Source organism: Pangasianodon hypophthalmus, chromosome 12, assembly GCF_027358585.1.
Source record: "Pangasianodon hypophthalmus isolate fPanHyp1 chromosome 12, fPanHyp1.pri, whole genome shotgun sequence".
NCBI lineage: Eukaryota > Metazoa > Chordata > Actinopteri > Siluriformes > Pangasiidae > Pangasianodon > Pangasianodon hypophthalmus.
In genome coordinates this window covers 22876096-22898419 of record NC_069721.1, presented here as the reverse complement: position 1 = coordinate 22898419, position 22324 = coordinate 22876096, and the positions used below count along the sequence as shown (strand labels likewise).

Here is a 22324-nt window from a genome sequence, read left to right as displayed (position 1 = left end):
ATAGGCTGATAAGCGGTCATATGGCGTACCGCAGTATTCAGCATGCACATTTTTGTTAGTGTGGACTTGTCAGATATCATCATTGCTGTACAGAGTGAGGCTGCCTAGGTAGGGAAGACAGAATAAGGAACAGCCATCATGTACACTTTTAGAACAGACAAAAATAAAAAAAAAACATGGTTTCTCAAGATGTTACTCTTGGGGTGGCTAAGGATCCCAAGAGCTCTGCATTTTTTCTGAAAGGGAAATTCTCTCTTAGGGTTTCACATATAACCAAGACTAACTAACTGAAGAACACTTTAGGGTCTTGGATGGAACTACATGGTTCCTTACTTTTGGCAAGTAAACACCTCAAGAGTTCTGTAAGAGTTCTGTGAGAGTTCTAGCTCTGTAAAAAAAAAAAAAGCTTTACATATGTTTTTTTCCTCATAAAGAGAGATCTTCTGTATAGGGTTTTACATAAACCCTTTGAGGGGGTTCCCCTAAAGCAACAAACTGAAGAACTCGGGTTCCTTACTTTGGAAAAAATTTGTTGTAGGGTTATACATAAACCCTATGAGGTGGTTCCCCTCGAGGAACAAACTGAAGAACTCTGGTTCCTTACCATGGAAAAAATGTGTTGTAGGGTCTAACATAAACCCCTTGAGGGGGTTCCACTAAAGCAACAAACTGAAGAACACGGGTTCCTTACTTTGGAAAAAATTTGTTGTAGGGTTTTACAAAAACCGATTGAGGAGATTCCCCTAAAGGAACAAACTGAAGAACTTTGGTTCCTTAGTATGGAAAAAATGTGTTGTTGTGTTGTAGGATATTATATAATTCCCTTGAGGGTCTTCCCATAGAAGACCAAACTGAAGAACTTGGGTTTCTTACTTTGGAAAAAAAATGGCTTATAGGGTCTAATATAAACCCCTTGAGGGGGCTCCCCTAGAGGAACAAACTGAAGAACTTGGGCTCCTAACTTTGGAAAAAAATGTGTTGTAGGGTCTAATATAAACCCCTTGAGGGGGTTCCCCTAGAGAAACAAACCAAGATCACAAGATCCTTACTTTGATTAAATTTGAATGTTTGTAGGATTGAATGTATAGAAAGGGTAAAAAAGGGTTTGTCATGGGGTTCTTTGAATAAACAACAGGTACTTCCAACTTGTTTCTGAAATGAAAACTCTCTCTTGTAGGTCCTATATAGAAGCTTTACAGGGTCCTCTAAAGAGACAAATCAAAGAACCCCACAGGGTGCTAGACTATACAGGATGCTAGCAAACACTAATTAGGAAAAAAATACTTTCTCAAGGATTCTTAGGTAGTGTATCATCCAATCTTCCTGAAGATGTTCTACTTGGAACCATTTTTGAAAGAACAGTTCTCTCATTCTCTGTTGTAGGGTTCTGTACAGACCATTTTGAAGTATGAAAGATTTTTAAAAAGAGTGCTTGAAAAGTACTTTTTTAATGGTTCTTGGAACTCTCTAAAGGGGCTGTACTTGGAAAATTTAGGATGAATTTGTACTAGTTACACACACCATATATATATGGTGCATATAGAGGACATGAGCCAATCTGCTTCAATCTGCGGAGAACCTTTGCGGAGAACCACAGACTGTCAGACTAGGTGATCTGCTGCCAAATAAGATCTCTCACTGTGAACCAGTGACCGTTGAAATATGTGCCATGCCTCCATTCCTAATTTTTTGGTGAGAGATTTACGATGTGTGCTTCCAGTGTGTTCTTTGAGTGAGGCCAGTACTAAGCAGGAAATAAAAATGAAATTCCACCATGCGTCTCTGACCTCAGGCATAGAGCACGTCTGGGACATTCAGCACAGTTATAAACCTTTCTCTGTTTATCCACACTCACACCGTTCAGGTTGGTGTGAGTTTGTTTGCAAGTATATCATACCCAAGTGGCCATGCCAGGATTGTTTGATGATGTCCTTCACCAGCATTTGGATTTTTTTAAATTATACCATTCTCTTCTGTACTTAAGATGGACTCTTCTCCTATGTCTTATTGTACCATGTCTCAATGCATTGTACGCTCTCTTTCTGAAAGCTAATGGAGAGGCTAGAGCAGAATTGTAGTGTAATCCTGGCATCATTCCATGGGCATTAGGAAGCTGCTGAATCAATAACGCTAGCTGTCATAGAGATATTGGAGGAAACATTTCAGAATGTCCTGATGTCCTCCACAGTCTCCTAAAGTGGGTGAGTCCATTCCAGTAAAGGGAAATTAAGTAAACAATTGGAAATATCTGTCAGCCTGATCAGACAAGCCACCTTGCTGACAGGATAAAAAATGGCATTTTGAATTTTTCATTTAGGGCTGTGCTGCCTTGCCTGGTTTTTCAGTTCGCTTAGTGAGAGAGATGTGGTTTGTTGATCCATTGCTCACTCTTGCTCATCATTTTGCACACAAATTGCTTTTGATGCACCTCAAGAGTTTTTTTGAAGGTTCTTTGAATAGTCAACAGTTCCAGCTTTGTAAATAGGCTTTGCTTTTTCCACTGAAAAAGGTATCCTCTATTATAGGGTTTTTCTTAAACACTTTAACTTTATCCCTAGTGGAACAAACCGTAGAACTCTGGTTTCTTACTTTGGACAATTTTAAAGGTGTCCTTGTTCTCTTTCCATTTTTTGCAGTTAAAGTGCTACCTAATGTGTCTAAAAAGATTTTATTCAATGTTTGGATATACAGGATACACTGTTTGGAAATACAGGACAGTGATATATGTACAAATTGAGAAAACCCGTAGCGTTCTGTTTTCTACCTGTTGTTGGTAACTTAGAGCATGACAGTGTGATGACTTTATTGTGTCTTTTGTTTCTCGTTGGTTGCATCACACCCAATCAGAGAGCTTACACCAGGGGTGTCCAATCTTATCTGCAAAGTGTCAGTGCGGCTGCTAGTTCTCATTCTGATCAATCAAAAGCCATACCTGATTGATCTTAGACTTCAGCTATTCGGCTATCAGCTGTGACTCCTGCTTGGTTGAAACAAGAACCTACAGCCACATCGGATAAGATCAGACACCACTGGAATAGGCAGATTTTAACAGCTCCAGTTGGGACATCAGTGCAGCACAATGGCACAGTGGGCACTATTGCTGCCTCTCAACTCCAGGGTCCCTGGTTTGATCCTGACCTTGGGTTACTGTTAGTTTCCTCCAGGTTCTTCAGTTTCCTCCCATCTCCCAAAAGCGTGTTGATAAGTGGATTGGCTGTGTAAATTGCCCTGGGGTCCTATCCAGGGTGTATTCCCATTTTGGGCTGACTACAGATCCCCCACAACCCTGACCACCATAGATCACTTATTGAAGATAAATAAATTTACAAATGGTTTTGTGGGATCACAGTGTCTTTTGACTGTCAGGAACTTGAAGGAACTTATGATATATCACTTGCCTGCAACTTGAACACACATTTCTAAGCTTTTAAGTAGCTCTGAAAGGGTTGAATGCCTCATGTAGCTCTACATAATCTCTTAAACTAGGACACAAGGACAAATCCATGCACAGTTGTTTGTTGGACTTCTGAGAAATTGCATGTTGTGTTCTTTGAGCTGTGCAATGAGGTGTGTACTCGAGCTAACCAGCAGCAGCATTTCAGATTTCCCTCAAAGCTGAATGGCTCAGTGCCAAAAGTCTGGTAGTAAGTATTTGCTTTTCAGGTCATTTGAACAAGTCGAGTACATGACTGAGAGAACAAGCATGTACACAAGGACTCTAATTCCCAAAGCTGGTTGTTCTTGTGGTGAACGTATATAGGCTGTTTGTGTTCTCAACAAAACCTATTGACAGCGAGTCATGCTTGTGTGGCTAACATCTGCATTTTTAATGAAAACGTTATGTTTAAATGAGAGGTGATGGCACATTGTATACATTGTATACAGCTCTGTGCTGTATAACCTACCCTTTTTTCAGTTTTGTCAAAGTGTTTCCACATGTCACTGGCCATTCTTGAAGCCATAGCTTGTGGTATAGCTCTGGTCAAGTATAAGGGGCTCCAGGTGTTCCGGTCACTGACTCTGAGATTATTGCCTGTCTTTGTAGACTGACAAGTTTGTGCCCCCATAGTTAGTGTAACCGATCAGACCCCATTTCTAGATCACAATGCCTCTGTAACCAACTGAACAACAGTTTGTGTCAAAAACACTACTTTAACCACAGCTCCCACACATAGTGGCTGTGAAATTAATAGCAAAACAAAGCTACTGTAACTAATCAGATTGCAGCTCCTGTCCAAAAGGCCAATGTAACCAATCAGATTGTAGTTCCTGTCCAAAATGCTGCTGGAACCAATTAAAGCTTAATTTGTTACACACATTAAAGTATAGCAATATTCCTTTCTTCGCGTATCCCACCTTGTTAGGAAGTTGGGGTCAGAGCGGCAGGACAGCTCCTGGAGCACATAGGGTCATGCTCAATGACCCAACAGTGTCAGCTTGGTGTTGCTGGGGCTTGAATGGCCGATCTTCTGATGAGTAACCCAGAGCCTTAACTACTGAGCTACCACTGCCTACCCATAAGTCCACCATAACCAAAATGCCACTGTAACCAATCAGACTGCAGGTCCTGTTAAACTACCACTGTAACCAATCTGAGCTGCAGTTTCTGTCTAAAATGCCACTGTTATCAGTTAAACTGCAGAAAGCAACTTTTGGTACTTTTGGTAAAAATGTATTAAACAAATGTGGAAGACTTGCACTTAAGTAAATGAATAAATAATTAAAGTGTTACACAATTTCTGCATTGTCACAGCTGATCATTGAATTCTTGTGCCGATGTCTATTTTGAAATTTTTTTACATGTATTTTTGAAGTTCATCGGTTATGACCAGTCAGGTCTAGTTCTGAATTCAGAAGCTGCTCTGTTGAGTTCATATTTTATACATCATGTAAACAGGATGCTCACTGAACCTCTCTAGACCACCTATTTCATTTTCTCAGCTATAAATTTGTTTCAGCCAATTTATGGGCAATTGGGCTTTTGTACTTTCTTTCTTTATTTCTTGCTCTCTTTGTGTGTGTGTGTGTGTGTGTGTGTGTGTGTGTGTGATTGTAAAATTAGTGTTGTAGTATATAAACCAGAGTCAGATGTGACGTTAAGATGTTTTCCATGTAGGGAGGCAGGAGGTAGGGGTGGGGGTGCGGTCAGGAACTTGACATTAAGACGTGTGATTGTGGTGGAACTTGAAGGGAGCGCAGTCTTAACGCTGATGTTATAGTCATGAGGGCCTCACAATCCAGGTTTAGATGCAAGGCATGTCTGTGTTTTGGAGGGGTGGGGGAGGGAACGATGTTGCAGACCGTCGCTTGTTACAGCCGAACATTCTTAACACCTCATAAATCTCACCTGCCACCAGGACGCCAGAACCCCCAAGCTCCCAGCATGCCAAGAGGAAGTCAAGTCAAAAGATGCAGCGTGCCCACAATGTGGAACGTATAGCCTCTCTATACATTCACTGATGCTTATCCCCCGCAAAAAAATGACACAATAATAGTCTGATCCATCTATCAAAGTTTACAAAACAGGTTAGGGAGGAATGATTTAGCAAGCTGCTTTAGCACAGAGAAGCAGGTCAGTGTGACGGCACTGCAGTGTTTCTCTTCTCTGCCAGAGAAAATGTAGGCATGAAAGGAAGCCAGTTTTACGAGGTGTCACAGCCTCTGCTCCAGCGTCAGCTCCTCAAGCTTTTGGAAAGATCTTTGTTTAGACTGCAAAACATGGCTATGATGAACTACAGTGTGTTTGCAGAATGTCAGAACATGCAGGCAGGAGGTAAAGAAACCTTCTGGAAATAACCTAACCGCTCATTTATTTAATTTCTACATCCATAAATACTTCACTCTACATCAGCTATAAAATGAGAGATAAAACGATAAAGTCGTAGAGCCTCAGTTATAGGAATCAGTCAGGGGAATCCCACTATCCGGTGTTAACCCAGAAAAGGTTCTCTTTTGAGTCTGGTTTCTCTCAAGGTTTCTTCCTCATGTCACTTTGTCTGGATTTGTGATGATGTCTATTGTTGAAAGGGCAATGCAAATAAAACTAAATTGGATTGAAACAGTTTGGGGTTGGTACAGTGGTTATTGTTGCTCATTGCTCCAGGGTGCCTGGTTTGATCCTTCTCCAGGGTCCTCTGACGTTCTCCCTGAGTAGGTGTGGGTTTCCTCCAGGTTCTCTGGTTTCCTCACACCTCCTAAAAACATGCTGGCGGATTGGCAACTATAAATTGCCCCTAGGTGTGAATACGTGGTTGCACTATGTCCTGTGATGGACTGGTGTCCCATCCAGGATGTATTCCAACCTCATGCTCCATGTTTTCGGGATAGGCTTAAGATCCGCTAGGATAAAGTGGATCCTGAAGATGGAACAATGAATGAATGAACTGGACAGTAAAGCTCTGTAGATATAAATCAACAAATATGCAGAACCTTTAATAAGGAATATTTCAAATATTTCATCTATAGGAAGCAGTTGGGGTTTGTTTGGGAAGGTACTGTGTATGATCGCTATGACATCACCTTTAAATTCTGGAACAGCAATACCGGAATATTTCAGAGAATGTTAGCAGGTGTTGGAGGTCATACTGTACATCTCCCACAGCCAGTGATAGGCAGGGACACGGAAGTTCTCTCTCTCTCAGTGGTTTCCTCATTCTCTGTCTCCGTCTCTGCCTCTGGGTCTGCCTCTGTCACTGTCTGTCTCTCTGCCTCAGTCTCTGCCTCTGTTGCTGCTTTTGTCTCTCACTCAGTCTCTGCTTCTGGGTCTGCCTCTGTCACTGTCTGTCTCTCTGCCTCAGTCTCTGCCTCTGTTGCTGCTTTTGTCTCTGCCTCAGTCTCTGCTTCTGGGTCTGCCTCTGTCACTGTCTGTCTCTCTGCCTCAGTCTCTGCCTCTGTTGCTGCTTTTGTCTCTGCCTCAGTCTCTACCTCAGTCTATACCTTTGTCACTTCACTATCTCTCTCACTGCCTCTGGCCCTGTCACTGTCTCGATTTCTGTCTCTGCCTCTGCCTCAGCCTCTTCCTCTGTCACTGCCTCTGCCTCTGCCTCTCTCTCTCTCTCTCTCTCTCAGTCTTGGTCTGTCTCTCAGTCCCTGTCTTTGTCTCTGCAGTCTGTAGTGAAACTACTCACTGTGAAAGATCTGGATTTTCCATTTGTGGCACAGACGCTGCTCCAGTCTCTTCCTTCCCAAAGTGATCAGTCAGCCTCTTCAGCCCCCAACCTCCCACCAACCCTCATGCTAATGTTAACACTGGGCTAATTTAGTCCACTGACTCATATGCCATATGTGTCCTCTTGTGTAAGGCAGTGTACTTATACCTTCTTATACAGGATGCATAAAGAAAATTCCTTATAAGTCTATACTGATCTCAGGAAGAGAGATATGATTGTATGATATCAGTATTGCAATATTAACATCATTATATACTTCTGAGGATTGTTTTATACCAGGTAGCAAAGTTTTTAAAACTCCACCATTACATGCTGTTACAAATTTCTGTTTGGTACAGAAATGGTTTATAATATCTAGTCACCCTTTCTTGGTTAAATACACTATATTGCCAAAAATATTGGGACACCCCTATAAAATCATTGAATTCAGGTGTTCCAATCACTTCCATGGCCACAGGTGTATAAAATCAAGCACCTAGGCATGCAGACTGCTTCTACAAACATTTGTAAGAGAATGGGTCGCTCTCAGGAGCTCAGTGAATTCAAGCGTGATTATGCGGTTCCGTGATAGGTTGCCAATAAGTCCATTCGTGAAATTTCCTCACTACTAAATATTCCACGGTCAACTGTTAGTGGTATTATAACAAAGTGGATGCAATTGGGAACAACAGCAACTCAGCCACAAAGTGGTAGGCCACGTAAAAATCACAGAGCGGGATCAGCGCATGCTGAGGCGCACAGTGCGCAGAAGTCGCCAACTTTCTGCAGAGTCAATAGCTACAGACCTCCAAACTTCGTGTGGCCTTCAGATTAGCTCAAGAACAGTGCGTAGAGAGCTTCATGGAATGGGTTTCCATGGCCGAGCAGCTGCATCCAAGCCACACATCACCAAGTGCAATGCAAAGCGTCAGATGCAGTGGTGTAAAGCACGCCGCCACTGGACTCTAGAGCAGTGGAGACGTGTTCTCTGGAGTGACGAATCACGCTTCTCTGTCTGGTAATCCGATGGACGAGTCTGGGTTTGGCGGTTGCCAGGAGAAAGGTACTTGCTTGAGTGCATTGTGCCACGTGTAAAGTTTGGTGGAGGGGGGATTATGGTGTGGGGTTGTTTTTCAGGGGTTGGGCTTGGCCCCTTAGTTCCAGTGAAAGGAACTCTTAATGCTTCAGCATACCAAGACATTTTGGGCAATTTCATGCTCCCAACTTTGTGGGAACAGTTTGGGGATGACCCCTTCCTGTTCCAACATGACTGCGCACCAGTGCACAAAGCAAGGTCCATAAAGACATGGATGAGCGAGTTTGGTGTGGAGGAACTTGACTGGCCTGCACAGAGTCCTGACCTGAACCCGATAGAACACCTTTGGGATGAATTTGAGCGGAGACTGAGAGCCAGGCCTTCTCGACCAACATCAGTCCCTGACCTCACAAATGCGCTTCTAGAAGAATGGTCAAAAATTCCCATAAACACACTCCTAAACCTTGTGGACAGCCTTCCCAGAAGAGTTGAAGCTGTTATAGCTGCGAAGGGTGGGCCAATTCCATATTAAACCCTACTGATTCAGAATGGGATGTCATTAAAGGCAGATGTCCCAAAACTTTTGGCAATATAGTGTACTTTCTTTATTTTTTGTAAGCATTGAATTTAAATGATCTTTCAACTTACAGATTTAAAAAGAAAAAAAAAACACACCCTACATATAGTCTAGATACATTATGTACAGTGTAATGTTTTACATTTGAGCATTGTAATATGGCATTTATATTAAGTTATATTTATGCTATTATGATTTGGATTTTATATTTATTTATTAGATTGTTGGCTTAAGTTGAATTGAATATCAGTTTATTCAAATTAAAATTTGAAAGTGTGAAATTCACGTTCTTATAACATATTTTGAATAACTAATTTCCTCGTCATTAATTATTAAGTTTTAAGGCCTTAAATATATAAGCTATGAAATACAGATTTGATTGTTGATTTCCTGTGAAATAAAAACCTAAACGCCAGAACAGAAAAACATCAGGATCTTGGATGAATCCCGAAAGACATCCTCTAGGGCACTTCACAGGTGGACTCCCTTTGTATGTATTTTTTTTTTATAAATTTTTTTTTATTTATTCCATTATTCCTCGGCTCTCAGGTCAGGGTTTATAAGTCTGGTCTTGTAAAACTGAAAATAACTGCCCCCGGGGCATTGCCAAGATGGCCGCTGAGTGAACTTTGCCTAAAAGGCAGGCTTTTCTTACTGATCTGATTCTTCTTTCTCCCACAGGCTCAAACAGCACGCACACACACACACACACACACACATACGCAGTTATACAGTTATAGTTACACACCCTTCCGTGGAAGTGCACATATCAAGAAAAGCCCCCATCCCCCTAAACTAACACACACACACACACACACACACTTTTTCTCCATTGGTCTAAAACCTTATCCTCAGTGACTAAAAGGAAATATTTTAGCTTTTGTAGTTTAAAAAAATCTTTTATTTGTTTATTCATTTATTTATTTATTTATTTCTGAGGATGAATTGTGACACTATCCTATCATTGTGAGGGCGTTTATCCCTTTATGGGCCTCACAAAGGGCTAAGTATTTGTACACACACACATACATACGCATGCACACACACATACATACGCATGCACACACACACACACACACACACACACACACACACACAAGATTCAAGATTCAAGAGGTTTATTGTCATATGCACGGTGAAAAACACAACGGTTTAGACCATACAATGAAATTCTTACTTCACACACACACACACAAACACAAACGTGCTGAAGAAAGCCCCTTACTAGACTCTTTGCCTACCACTGTTAGTGTATGTGTGGGTGTGTGCATGCACATGTGTGGTTCTCTTTCTCCTTTCTTTCTTGTTATCTCTTTTCTCTTGCATTCTTTTATACTCACCAGTGGAAGTTTTGCTTCAGGCCATACTATTTTTAACAGAACCAAAGAAAAAAGCAAGGGGTGGGGAGAAAAGAAAAAGCTCTGTTTACTGTTCGTGTGTGTGTGTGTGTGTGTGTGTGTGTCTTACACTAACCTCATAAGTGGAAACACACCATTTTCGACCTGCGTGCATTCGAGCTACAAAGGACGCCTCCATGTTCATCTTTTGTTAGCAACAAGCTAGCCAGCTTACCGTGAAGAGCGATGTATATTTACCTCCTCAAAACAGTGAACTGTATAGTCAGTGTTCTAGATTTAACAAGTGAATATGTTTTGTATGTTGATTGACCTAAAGCTGATACTGGTATATACAGTATAACTTATTTAAAGGTAAGAAGGGCTGCTTTGTTTACTGTTCGAGCTGTGAGCGGCCATGTTGATCTGATGTCATGTGCTGAACTCAGAGTTGAGGAGACCTTCCTGACTTTCCGAGTAGGAATTCCGAGTTGAGGGGGTGTTTTCTTTTTTTTTGTTTCCTAGTCGAAGGTCGGAAAATCAGAGTTACTCAGAATATATCTTGGTGGGGCTAAAAAGACAGGACAAAGACAGGAACATCTGACGGATTTGACCTTCTGGGGACTTTTATTAAAAGGGAGAAAAAAATCGTAATCAGTTAGGGTTAGAGTTAGATTTACGTGTAGGAATAGCAATAATTAGCTGCATAAATAATAGTCAAAGGAAGGTCCTCACAAGGACAGCAGCGTGTGTGTGTGTGTGTGTGTGTGTGTGTGTGTCATTGCAGCAGCTGTCAGGTTTGTTTCGATGTGTGATTAGCTGAATCAGCTTCATGCCTTTCTTTATTTAAATCTTCATATTTATTACTCTTTATAGAGTTTATAGAGTGTTGTATTTGAGATTTTTTAAAAAATTAATTTAATTTTTTTTGACATTCAGTTTTCTATTTGTTTAACATGTCTATAACAATTTTTTTAGTGAAAAATCAGCTAGAAATCTGCAGCTTCGCCTTTTTTATATGAACGAAAATGAGTGACTGATGCATGAGGATCTGTTGATTTATTTACACGCGTCTGTCTATACATTTGCATCTGTTTGCATATAAACTTACCGTCCATTTTATTAGGAACACCTGCACATTCATGCAGTTATCTAATGAACCAATCATGTGAGAGCAGCACAATGTATAAAATCATGCAGATATAGATCAAGAGCTTCAGTTAATGTTCACATCAAACATCAGAATGAGGGAAAAGTGAGATCTCTGTGACTTTAACTGTGGCATGGTTGTTGGTGCCAGATGGGCTGGTTTGAGTATTTCAGAAACTGCTGATCTCCTGGGATTTTCACACACAACAGTCTCTAGAGTTTACACAGAATGGTGCAAAAGACAAAAAACATTGAGTGAGAGACAGTTCTGTGGGTGGAAACACCGTGTTGATAAGAGAGATCAGAGGAAAATAGCCAGATTGGTCCCAACTGCCAGGAAGGATACAGTAACTCATATAATCACTCTTTACAACCGTGGTGAGCAGAAAAGCATCTCAGCCTGCACAAAACATCGACCCTTGAGGTGGATGAGGTACAACAGCAGAAGACCACATCAGGACCCACTTCTTTCAGCCAAGAACAGGAATCTGAGGCTATCATGGGCACAGACTCACCCAAAAGGAAACACAGCTGCTAATGGGATGGTGAACGTTTATCTGATCCTTGCTGAGATGAGACGAGGTCCTGGTTTGAGTAAAATTGGATATCTTTATTGTCATTGTACAAATACAATGAGAGTTGGGTTCTGTTTGGTTTTCAAGTAAAAATGTCACAAAGTAAACAAACATATAAATATATAGGAGTATATAGAGATAAAAAATATAGGTTTGTATAGATTCATTGGTACATTGTTCATACAAATACAGTGTCTGAAGCTTAATCAAAGCAGCAAGAACACACACACACACACACACACACACACAGATGCATTTCTGTGCATCCGGGGGCGTGCAGGCGTGCAGATTCGGACAAAATTGGAAAGCAACAATTTGGCCGAGCATAAAGTGTGCACCATTTTGGCGAAGCAGCAGCAGCAGGACGTCTCTCATTTCACTAATGGCTTTAAATGTTTGCTAAATTGTTTCCTTTTGCACCAAAGACCAACACGAAACAGCGTTGAGCCAGTTGGAAGTGCAATCCAAAACTGCAACCTATTATTAGCTGTGGTGCTCAACCAGAACCAAATCCCAAAAAGAAAAAAAAAAAACCCCAAAAAACAAAAATAAAACAATCCTCAACTGCATCAAATCCACCTCAGAAATATGAGCCACTCATTCCAGTAAGAAATCAATATCACTTACATTACCTGAGTTACATCACATGTTATTTGGGCACGTTTTGACTCGCTGGCTACCACGATGCTAAACTGGAGGATTCCATTACTTTGTTAGCTCCATAAGCCTTGACGCTAAAGTGCTAAACCAGCAGCAAACCAAACCTCGACCACCAAACACGCCTGGAAAAATGTGTAAATTAGATTTTTTTTTTTTTACTGTAATAAGACCACAAAAAAACCCAAAAAAACAGAAAAACACTGTACATGTGTCTTGGGTGGTTTTCGTGCTGGTCTTGTTTTTTTTTTGCGCAAAAGGAAACATTTAAAATGATTAGTAAAACGACAGACTTCCTGCTGCTGCTTCACCTTGAGCCAGAAAAAAGCAGAAACTCCTCGGCAAAGCTTATTTATAAATCGCTCAGGAACAGTAAAGCATTTTTATATTTATGAATTATTATAAAGTTACAAATAAATCGCTGTATTTACTTCCTTCATGACTCCTAAACGGAAAAATATTATTATAATGATATTTATCGTATAGTATCGTACTGTTCTTCCGTATGAGAAGGTTATTGTATACACACACACACACACACACACACCTCTGACAACTCGAACACACCCTCGAGATGTTTTTTAGATTATTATTTGTAGACACGTTTAAAACAATACTTAAACCATTTTCAGCAATATTTAAAGCAATATTATTTTAAACGTTATATCTTAATTTTAATATGACGAGCTGGAGATGTCCAGTATTGATTCCAGTTTATACTTTGGACTATTAACTGATGAGTGCAAAAGTTTACACCCCCTCAAAAACCACTTTCAAAAAGGCAAATAACAAATGAATTTAAATTCCGAGGCATTATTAACCACGTTTGATTAAAAGCAAACAATGTTCCTTCATTACCATATTATTATATTATAGGTAATAATGATGAGGACAAAACGTGGATTTTATGTTGTTATTATTATGACAATGTAATCATCACTCAATTAACTTGTATGTTCATGATGATGTTTATAAATCTTAATAAAATACAAAAAATATGAATTCCATGCTTCAGATCACATGGCATTATAATAAATATTAACTCTTACGTTTCGTCATGTTCCTGAAGGATAAATGATTGTGTTTTTTAGCCTTATGAGGTATTTTTACAGTCATACAGGCTATAAAACTTTATGAATGCAGGCTTCATAGGAAGTGTTACAGAAACGCTGAATCTTTCAGCACACAGCCTGGACTCTGTCATTTCACACCAGGCAGAACTGTTGAAATGTTCAGAAATGTAATTCTGTGTTTTTTTTTTTTTGTGTGTGTGTGTGTGTGTGGAAGAAAAATCTTTACAAAGACGTAAATTAAGAGAAGCTGGAGGGTAACGCAGGGTGAAATTGTGCACTGTGTGCTGTATCCTGTTGCCTTGGCGACATCTTTAAGGAAAACCAGAGGTTTTTCTTAAATAGGTCAGAAATTGTGTGAATAAAAGAACAGGATTACTGTGCAAATTCAAAACAGTGCAAGTGTTAATTCATTTTCTATAACAGCAACTCTGACAGTAGTGCAACTGCAAATCACAAGTTTATATTAATGCACTCGATTATTTATGTTTCTATAGTAACAGCTCATTCATGGCGAATTGCATTTAAATAGAAGGCGTGTGTATTTGTTGATGCAGTGAAGTTTTCTGTGAGGCGACGTTTATTTAAGATTTATGGAGTCTCCGGTGTCAGCGCTTTCTAACACTCATAGGTAAAATTGTAACTTTCCGACATGTTTGCCATCTTTATTTTTGAATAATATCGAGAGAGAAAAAAAAGAGGCAGGTGAAGGAACAACTGTTTATGTGAGATCAGGATGTTTAACAGACGTTCCACGCCATTTAATGTAACTACAAATGGATAAATAGTACAACGTGTTGTTCTTTAATTAATAAATCAGTAACAACACCACGCCCCGAAGTGTTACAGGAGACACTTCATATCAGTGTGAGTTACTGTCCTCGATCCTGATTCCCTTTTCCTTCCTTCCTCTCTCTCTTGTCCTCCTACAGTATCTGCACTCTTTCTTTCAGAAATGAAAGACACATTCTCCCCCAATTATCATTCATCCCAATTACCTGAGACGAGCCCCCAAGTGTGTTTGTGTGTGTGTGTGTGTGTGTGTGTGTGTGTGAATGTGTGTGTCTGCCCGTGGTGGCCTGAACGTGTGGTACGTCAGTGTGAAGAAAACAGATGAGGAGTTCCTGTGAGGAAGGATTAGCCTCATTAGACGGAGGCGAGGCTGAAATTCCAGACGACCGTGTGCTGGATAGCTTTCAACTTTAACCCAGATGAAATGGCAACAGCAGGAAAGCAAACAAAGGCGGTCATTAGCACGCTTCCCCGCTTCTGTTTCCTCATCCCACTCGCCAGGCGCGAACCGAAGGCTCCACTCGCGGTCCAGAGGATCATGTTCTCTGATTTTTTTTTTTTAATGTCAATTAATGTAGGATAGTGTATACATTCCCACAGCTATAATTTAAAGAAATTCATGGAGAGGAAAGAATACCAGCTGGATTTGAAAGAAGCGAAAGCATGTCCACCTGAGAGAGAGAGAGAGAGAGAGAGAGAGAGAGAGCAGGCATTTTGCTTAAGAGCTCCTCATTTTAACATCAGAGTACGCAGCTAGGAGTTATCACTCAAAAATGCACCAAATGTTCAGTCTTCTTTTGAATCTAGGATGAGCCAATCAACACGCGAATCTGGAATGATTGACAGTTGCGTACGTGTTTTGAACACAGATATTAACTGACACTTCCTAGAAGCCACGCCCCCTTCCCCATCTCACATTAGTAATGTTTTCCCAATGTTTGAAAGATACATTGACACGACATAGTCACTTTCTGTCACGCTAAACAGAGAAAGATTTGAGTTCATTAACATGAAATAAAGTCTATAAACGTATGTTAGACTTAGCGAACATGAGACAAGTATAGCGTTAACATCAGCTGGACTGGTGATTTGGGAAATGTACTTGGTGTTCAGACATTGATGCAGTACAGCAACAGCAGCGGACAACAGCGAGTACGTCAGTAACAAGCTAGCTAGTGGACACTAGCAAGTAGAATTAGCAACAAGCTAGCTGGCTAACATTAGTAATAACTTCAATGTTGATGATTACCTTCTCAACACAGTGTGAATGATCAGTGTTATAGATTTAACCGAGTACTGTGTCTGTATATTAACTATATATCTAAAGGCAGCACTGCTATAAACTAATATAAAAGTAGAGAAGGGGAACTTTACAGTGTTCACAGTGTGAGCGGCCATGTTGGTTGAGAAGATTACCCCGAGTTGGTGCGTAGAAATGGCAAGTTGAGGGAGTGATTTCTGTGACTTTTACCAGTTGTAGGTGGGGAATTACAAGTTGCAACTTTTCCTTAAATGCCCACCCACATCTCCCCGAACAACCCCCACCCCACACACACACACACACACACACACACACACACACACACCTAGGAACTGCACATTATTCCTTTTGGGGGTTGGCAGGCTTGAAAGAAGCTGTTGAACTTGAACTTGAGAGAGAGATGCACACACATGCACACACATGGAAATGCCCAAATGGAGGTGTGTGAGGGGCGTGGTACCTTTACAACCAATCAGAATCATCATACCCCCCCCCCCCTTTATTTTTAGGAAGTAAAATCCAGCCCAGTGCGGTGTGTGTGTGTGCGTGTGTGTCTCGGTGAATGTGCAGAGATAATCATTTCCCTCCTCTCGTATTGTCCCGAGGTCACTGTGAGCACACACTCAGGGTCTCGACTTTCACGCTGGCCCTCATCACACAATCCTTGTGCTTTCTATAATATGTTCTCAGAAGTATTGGCACCGCAGTTCCCACATCAGAGAAGGGTTCGAGGGCCCGGGAGTTCGTTGAAGGAAGTCGTTTGTGTTGGTGCTGTTTATCACAAGCTTCCTGTCTGTTATGCCGCAGTCACTGAGTCACTATGTTGTTAATACCCAACACAAAATCCCCTAACGGCTGGGGTTTAATTTCACACAACTGTTTCACTTCAAGCCTGCACAAACTTGTCTCAGCATGCCAGAAAAAAAAACAAATTAACTATCTTTACATTTTTACATTACCTAGGCTGAAAAATGGACAGTGTCATGATATTACACAGCTGTTTAAAACACACATATCATTACGTTAGGACTTTAATTCTCAATTCAGGTCAGATGCTGTTGATTAATTTTCTGTAAAAGCATCTCTGATAGTAGTCCCAGTTGGAATTCAGTACAGATTTATATTAATGTACTCATTCTAATACGTTATCATTTCTATGGTAACAGCACATTCACAGGGATTTGTGCAGCAGACGCTCCGCGTAAACTGAGAAATTCATGAATGAACTTGTGTCGTTTCTGTAAGGGGAAGTTTATTATAGTTATAAAATGTTATAAAGTGTAATATAATGATGTTACTGATTTCATCTGGACGAGTTACAGACTTCAGGAGAAATAAATCATATTAAATTGTGTGTATTTAGAATTGTGTGATTGTAGAGGTCAGGATAGAGTGCCTTGTGTACTCTAAGGTGCATAAAAAAAACCCACAAAAAAAACCAAACAAACACAAAAACGAGAAGAGGATTTTTTTTTCCTTGCTCAATTTTATTTAATTATATTTTATACGTTTTTTAATTTATTTTTTGCAGGTTATTTTAAGCTTATTTTCCAACGTAAACACATGAAATGCACCTTATTTTAGGAAAAAAAAAAACATATAGTATATTTATATGAAATATATAAAAATGTATTAGACACAATTCCACTTTATCTTTTTCGATTCTGATACTAAAACCATGACCATCAACTGACATCAATACTCATCTGATTTATTTTTTCTTAAAAAAACTACGAAGTTTAAAAAAAACCATTTTTTTCTAAACAAATCATTTCACTTAAAAAAAAATACGTAACTGAAAACATGAGTTATACAAAACTGCAGCTTTGTTTATTCCATTAAACTCTTTCACACAAAAATGATGAACATGGAAAATATAATAAATATTATGAAATTATAAATATAATGAAAATGAATCCTATCTAAAAAAAAATACAACCATGTCTCTAAATATTTCCAGTTAAAAAAAACAAAAAACAATCCAAATCCAATTCTAATCTGTTTCATCTGTTTCAGGATTGGATGGAATTCATTCTTTGTTTTCTCTGATATCCAATCTATGGTTTCTACTGGAATCGGACCGATTTGATCTTTGGTATTGGATCAGTGCCATCTCTAATATATACAACAGACGTAAATACTGAAATTGTATTATTATTATTGTATTATTTAACATCGCGTTTGCTTATTCAGCATTATTTATTTTATTTTTTTTTAAAAAGTTGAATTAAAGTTATTTTAACTTCTCATAATAGTATAACTGAGGCATTATTTAATATGTGTGGATTTTATTGTTGTCCATAAAATCATGTTTTTTAAATGTTATTTATAAAATAACATTTAATAAATGTTATTAAATCTAATCTAATAACATTTCCTACATGTTGGGGGGGGGGGGGGATGGGTCTGAATGCCCAATTTTTTTGTAACCTGCTCAATTATCTGTGCATCAACAGAAGAGCGAGATGGATATCTGGCTTGTGTTTCTCAATAACACGGAGATGACAGATGAGAATGTGCTCCATCTCCTCAGTCACTTAGCAGAGACATGATCCTGGCGTAGTGAGGAACGTTCATATCACCTTACACTTAAAAAAAAAAAAAAAAAAAAAAAAAACACATAAATGCCATTTTTCAGTAGGAGTTAAAATGATGCCATAGGTCACCTTTGAAGAAACAGCTTTAATAAATACCGAACACTAGACAGTGTGATATGTTTAAACTTTTATGTGATATTTGATATGTTTAAACTTATATAAAATAATAATAATGACAGGTTTTATTTGTAAAGCACTGATTTAATCAACCGGGTAAAGTAGTTAAGCGGTCTCGCATGAGAGTGCAGTTATACTGAATATCAGCACGGCTGTGATTGCTTGAGGCTGAACCACAGCCATGCTGATCGCCCGTGCGATAATGCTTTTATAATAACAGCTTTATAAACAAGAAATTAATATCGAGTAACGGACATATCAGACACAATACGGCCAAATGTTTTGTTATTTTTGCTCCGATAGCGGAAACAGCTCCCGAAGAATCCACACTCACTTTATAGCTTCTTCCGTTTCTTCTTCCTTCCTCTTTCTTTTGATCAAGCTTCCACATTTTAACTCACAAGTTATATTCATGAAATCTTGAACTTGAACTCATTTGAAATGTCTGCTGATGATGTCGCTAAGTCTACTCTAGTAACCGTTTCAGTGGGAATTGAAGTTGTACATGGTGAACACAAACAAGCGGAGTCCGAAGTCAGCTTTCCTCCGTAAAATCTGGCATCATACTTAAGCGTGGTTTAATGATTAAAAAAGGAAGGAGTATAAAAAAGAGCAATAACACCAAAAGACATTAGCGTATCATTCTACTGGCAATCAGGAAAGGAAGAAAGGAAGGAAGCCGATGTGTTCTTCTGCTATTGTAGCCCATCTGCCTCAGTCTTCGAAATGTTGTGTGTTCTGAGATGCTTTTCTGTTCGCCACGGTTGTACAGAGTGCTTATTTCAGCTATGGTATTGGATTTAAAATCACAATTTATCGTCTAAAGATTAACTCGGCTTCTTTAAATTCGTTGGCTGTAGGCTAGCGCATGTGTGGGTGCACGAGTTTGCGCCAGGTGGCTGTCAAGTCACTCCAGTTCAATGATGTCAGCGGAAACAAGTGGCTGTTTTGCTAAATGGAAATGGTCCCATTACTGCATTTGTTTGACAAGAAAATCAGAGTAAAATGCAAGTCTGAACTGAATAAAGTACTCTTTGCTGAAAAGTTTCGTGTTTACAGCTTGTTACAGGGAATGTTTCACTTATTAATCTCTCTAAGTTAATCTCTTTTTGTTGTTGTTGTTGTTGTTATTCAGATATCTTGCAGAGTAATTCTCTTTTTTATCTGAAGAGGGTTACCTTTGTCATATGATTACACATGCACCCAAGCAGTTGCGTTGACGTACAGTAACTACAGTTTTATTAGGGCTTATTGAGTCAGGAGTTGCTTTTGGTTTCAGTAGCTCTTATTGTTAAGGCAGTTTATATCATTTGCTTACATTTTGTATAAAAAGTGGTTTAATAAAGCTATGCTAAACAGGCTAAACTGTTCCACGTTTGACTCAAATTTAAAGAATTAAAAGAGGAGTTTCACTTCTGTTGTCCATGTGATCAAGGTTGATGCGGATTTTAAGAAGTAATTAGTAATGAGTAATGCAATTACTTTGCAGACAGAGTAATTAGTCAGTAATTAAAATACAATGTTGACAATGTAGTTAGTAATTAGTGATTAATGACTTTTTTGAAGTAACTTACCCAACACTGGGCCCAGATTACGCAGAGCGCCTGCTATACAGATCCCTGTGAATTAGCCGTTACTATAGAAACGATAACGGGTTAGAACAAGCGAATTAATATAAACCAGTGAATTACAGCTTCTGACCTTCTGACTCGGAGAATTCAACCTTGCTGTGGTGTAATCTGATCGTATTTACTAGTTAATAAATAGTATTTAATTAGTGTTTAATGTTTGTTTACATGGACATTTGGATAAATGGGTTAAATTAGATGTTGAAAAAATTATCGTGATTAAATGTTCCTGAGGATTTGGTGTAGTGTTGGTGGTGCAGTCATGTGACCGCTGAGTCTCAGCATATCATTCGTCTTTAGCACTTAGTCGTTGTTCGATTCCCTTATGTTTTACATTTTTTTTAGATTTTTTTTTTTTAATTTTGCAAGTTTCAATCCTTTTTCTCCTCTCTGTCTGTCATCAGTTTTCTCTGTTTGTTTGTTTGTTTATTTAATGTCCTTTTTTTGTATTCATTTTTATATGATGTCTCATTTACTCTACGCTTTCCATCTGGTCCCTCATCTTCACCATACAGCAAAAGTGATTTATTAAATGTGAGCTTCGCTGCATGAGTTTAAAATCATCCATCCATGTTAAACTAATAAGACGACATGTCATGTTTCGCTTTATTGAAAGTTGACCTTTTTTCTGCGTCTCACGTTTACGCTCTGACAAATTTGACCTTCAATAATCCTTACTATTAATCAGCTACAACATCACAACAAGACATGCAATACGTTATTCATTTTTTAATCACTTAAAGTAGTTATTGAGGCAGTGTTAAACACAGAGACCTGATACTCGTGAAGATATTGATGTGGAAAAAAAATTTAGAACGTTAGAACAGCTTTGGTAGCATACAGCTTTGCTAACAGCCGAAACAACTCCGCCATGAGGAGTGTGTGATTCAACAACATTTTATTGCAGTGTATTGGAGTGTTACAGTGTTTCAGATCACTTTTTAAACATTATTTTTTAATACCTCAGTCAGATAACTCGGACGATCCTGAGTGTGATAAGAATAAACATATGGTTTGTGGACAAAAGAGTCAGAATGGATGTGTGTGTTTTTACACACACGATTTCTGCATCGCACGGAAGTGTATCTGTTCTGTAAGACACTCAGTCATGCTTTAAATATGTTCTTTCCTTTCCTTTTTTTTCAAAATTGGTATTGATCACTTATCCTTTATCTAAACCACACCCCTTCCTGTCTCTTATCCACGCGGGCCCGTCATATAAAGATGATATAAAACACACATAATAACAACGCAGGGTGTGTGTGGATTTCTGCTCCAAGGAAGTGTACGTGCATTTACCCTTTTAGCCTTTTGTCACTTTATTCTGTCTCATAGTTGTCCTTTTGTGTGTGTGTGTGTGTGTGTGTGTAAAATCGTGTCTGTATCTGACGTTATGCGAATGAAAAAGAGGAGATAAAAGATGAAAAGCTCCCACACAGCGAGCTCCTCGCACCTTATCTGCACTTAGCAGGATGGGCTCTAGCAGAACACACACACACACACACACACACAGCTCCACATGCTGTTCTACTCTTGCTCTAAAACACACATGCACACACACACACACACAAAGCTACATGGGGCATTTCATTACATATTGTTATTATATTATAATATATTTGAAGAGAAAAAAAGAAAAAAAATTCTTTTCTGTAATGCCGAAAACATTCGCCATCAAACACACCACATCTCATAAATATTTCAAGAGCTCCATGTAATTGGGATCTCGAGTTTCAAAGTCTTTCTTCAGTCTGTTCCAGGAAAAAAGAAGGCGTTTCCAGATCAGAAGGAACCAGAGATAAATCAAGGAGAAAAAAAAAAAGAAAAAAAAAACACTTCCATTGTTTAGAGACCCTTTCTTTTAAATAAATAAATAAATAAATAAATAAACAAACTTTTCCAAAGAATTTTGGAGCTAGCATGTGTAGATAGATAGATAGATAGATAGATTGATAGATAGATAGATCGATCTCCTACCAACCCGGGGAGGGTGTAAGCCAAAACGTGTCTCCTCCAAGACACGTGAAAGCAGCAGGGCGGTGTAACACTCTCAGAGAAAAGTGCTATCCACCCTCTTCCACATACACAAGCTCACAGACATCTACGATTGGCTACTGTTGCTGTGACTGACAGGAGAGAGAGTATGCCCCTCCCACCCAGACTGCATGGCCAGTTCTGCTCTCTTGGACTCCTGGCCACAGATGGATTTGGCATCTTCAGGATTTAAAACAAATTAGTTCATTTTATCACTTACGTTATAGCAGCTACAAACTGTTGTTCCCTCACCAGCCTATTTTTTTTCTCTCTTCAAGTCAAAAAGACAAAAAAAAAATTAGCTTGTCATTTTACAGAGAAACCGAGAAATCCTTCATCCTAAAGACAT

At 39.2% G+C, this 22324-nt stretch overlaps 1 protein-coding gene across 2 annotated transcripts in view; it reads left to right on the top strand.

Moving 5' to 3' along the window:
- Positions 1-22324, top strand: part of thrab (thyroid hormone receptor alpha b) — a 158111-nt gene that overhangs the window by 64246 nt on the left and 71541 nt on the right. The gene's annotated exons all lie outside the window — the stretch shown is intronic.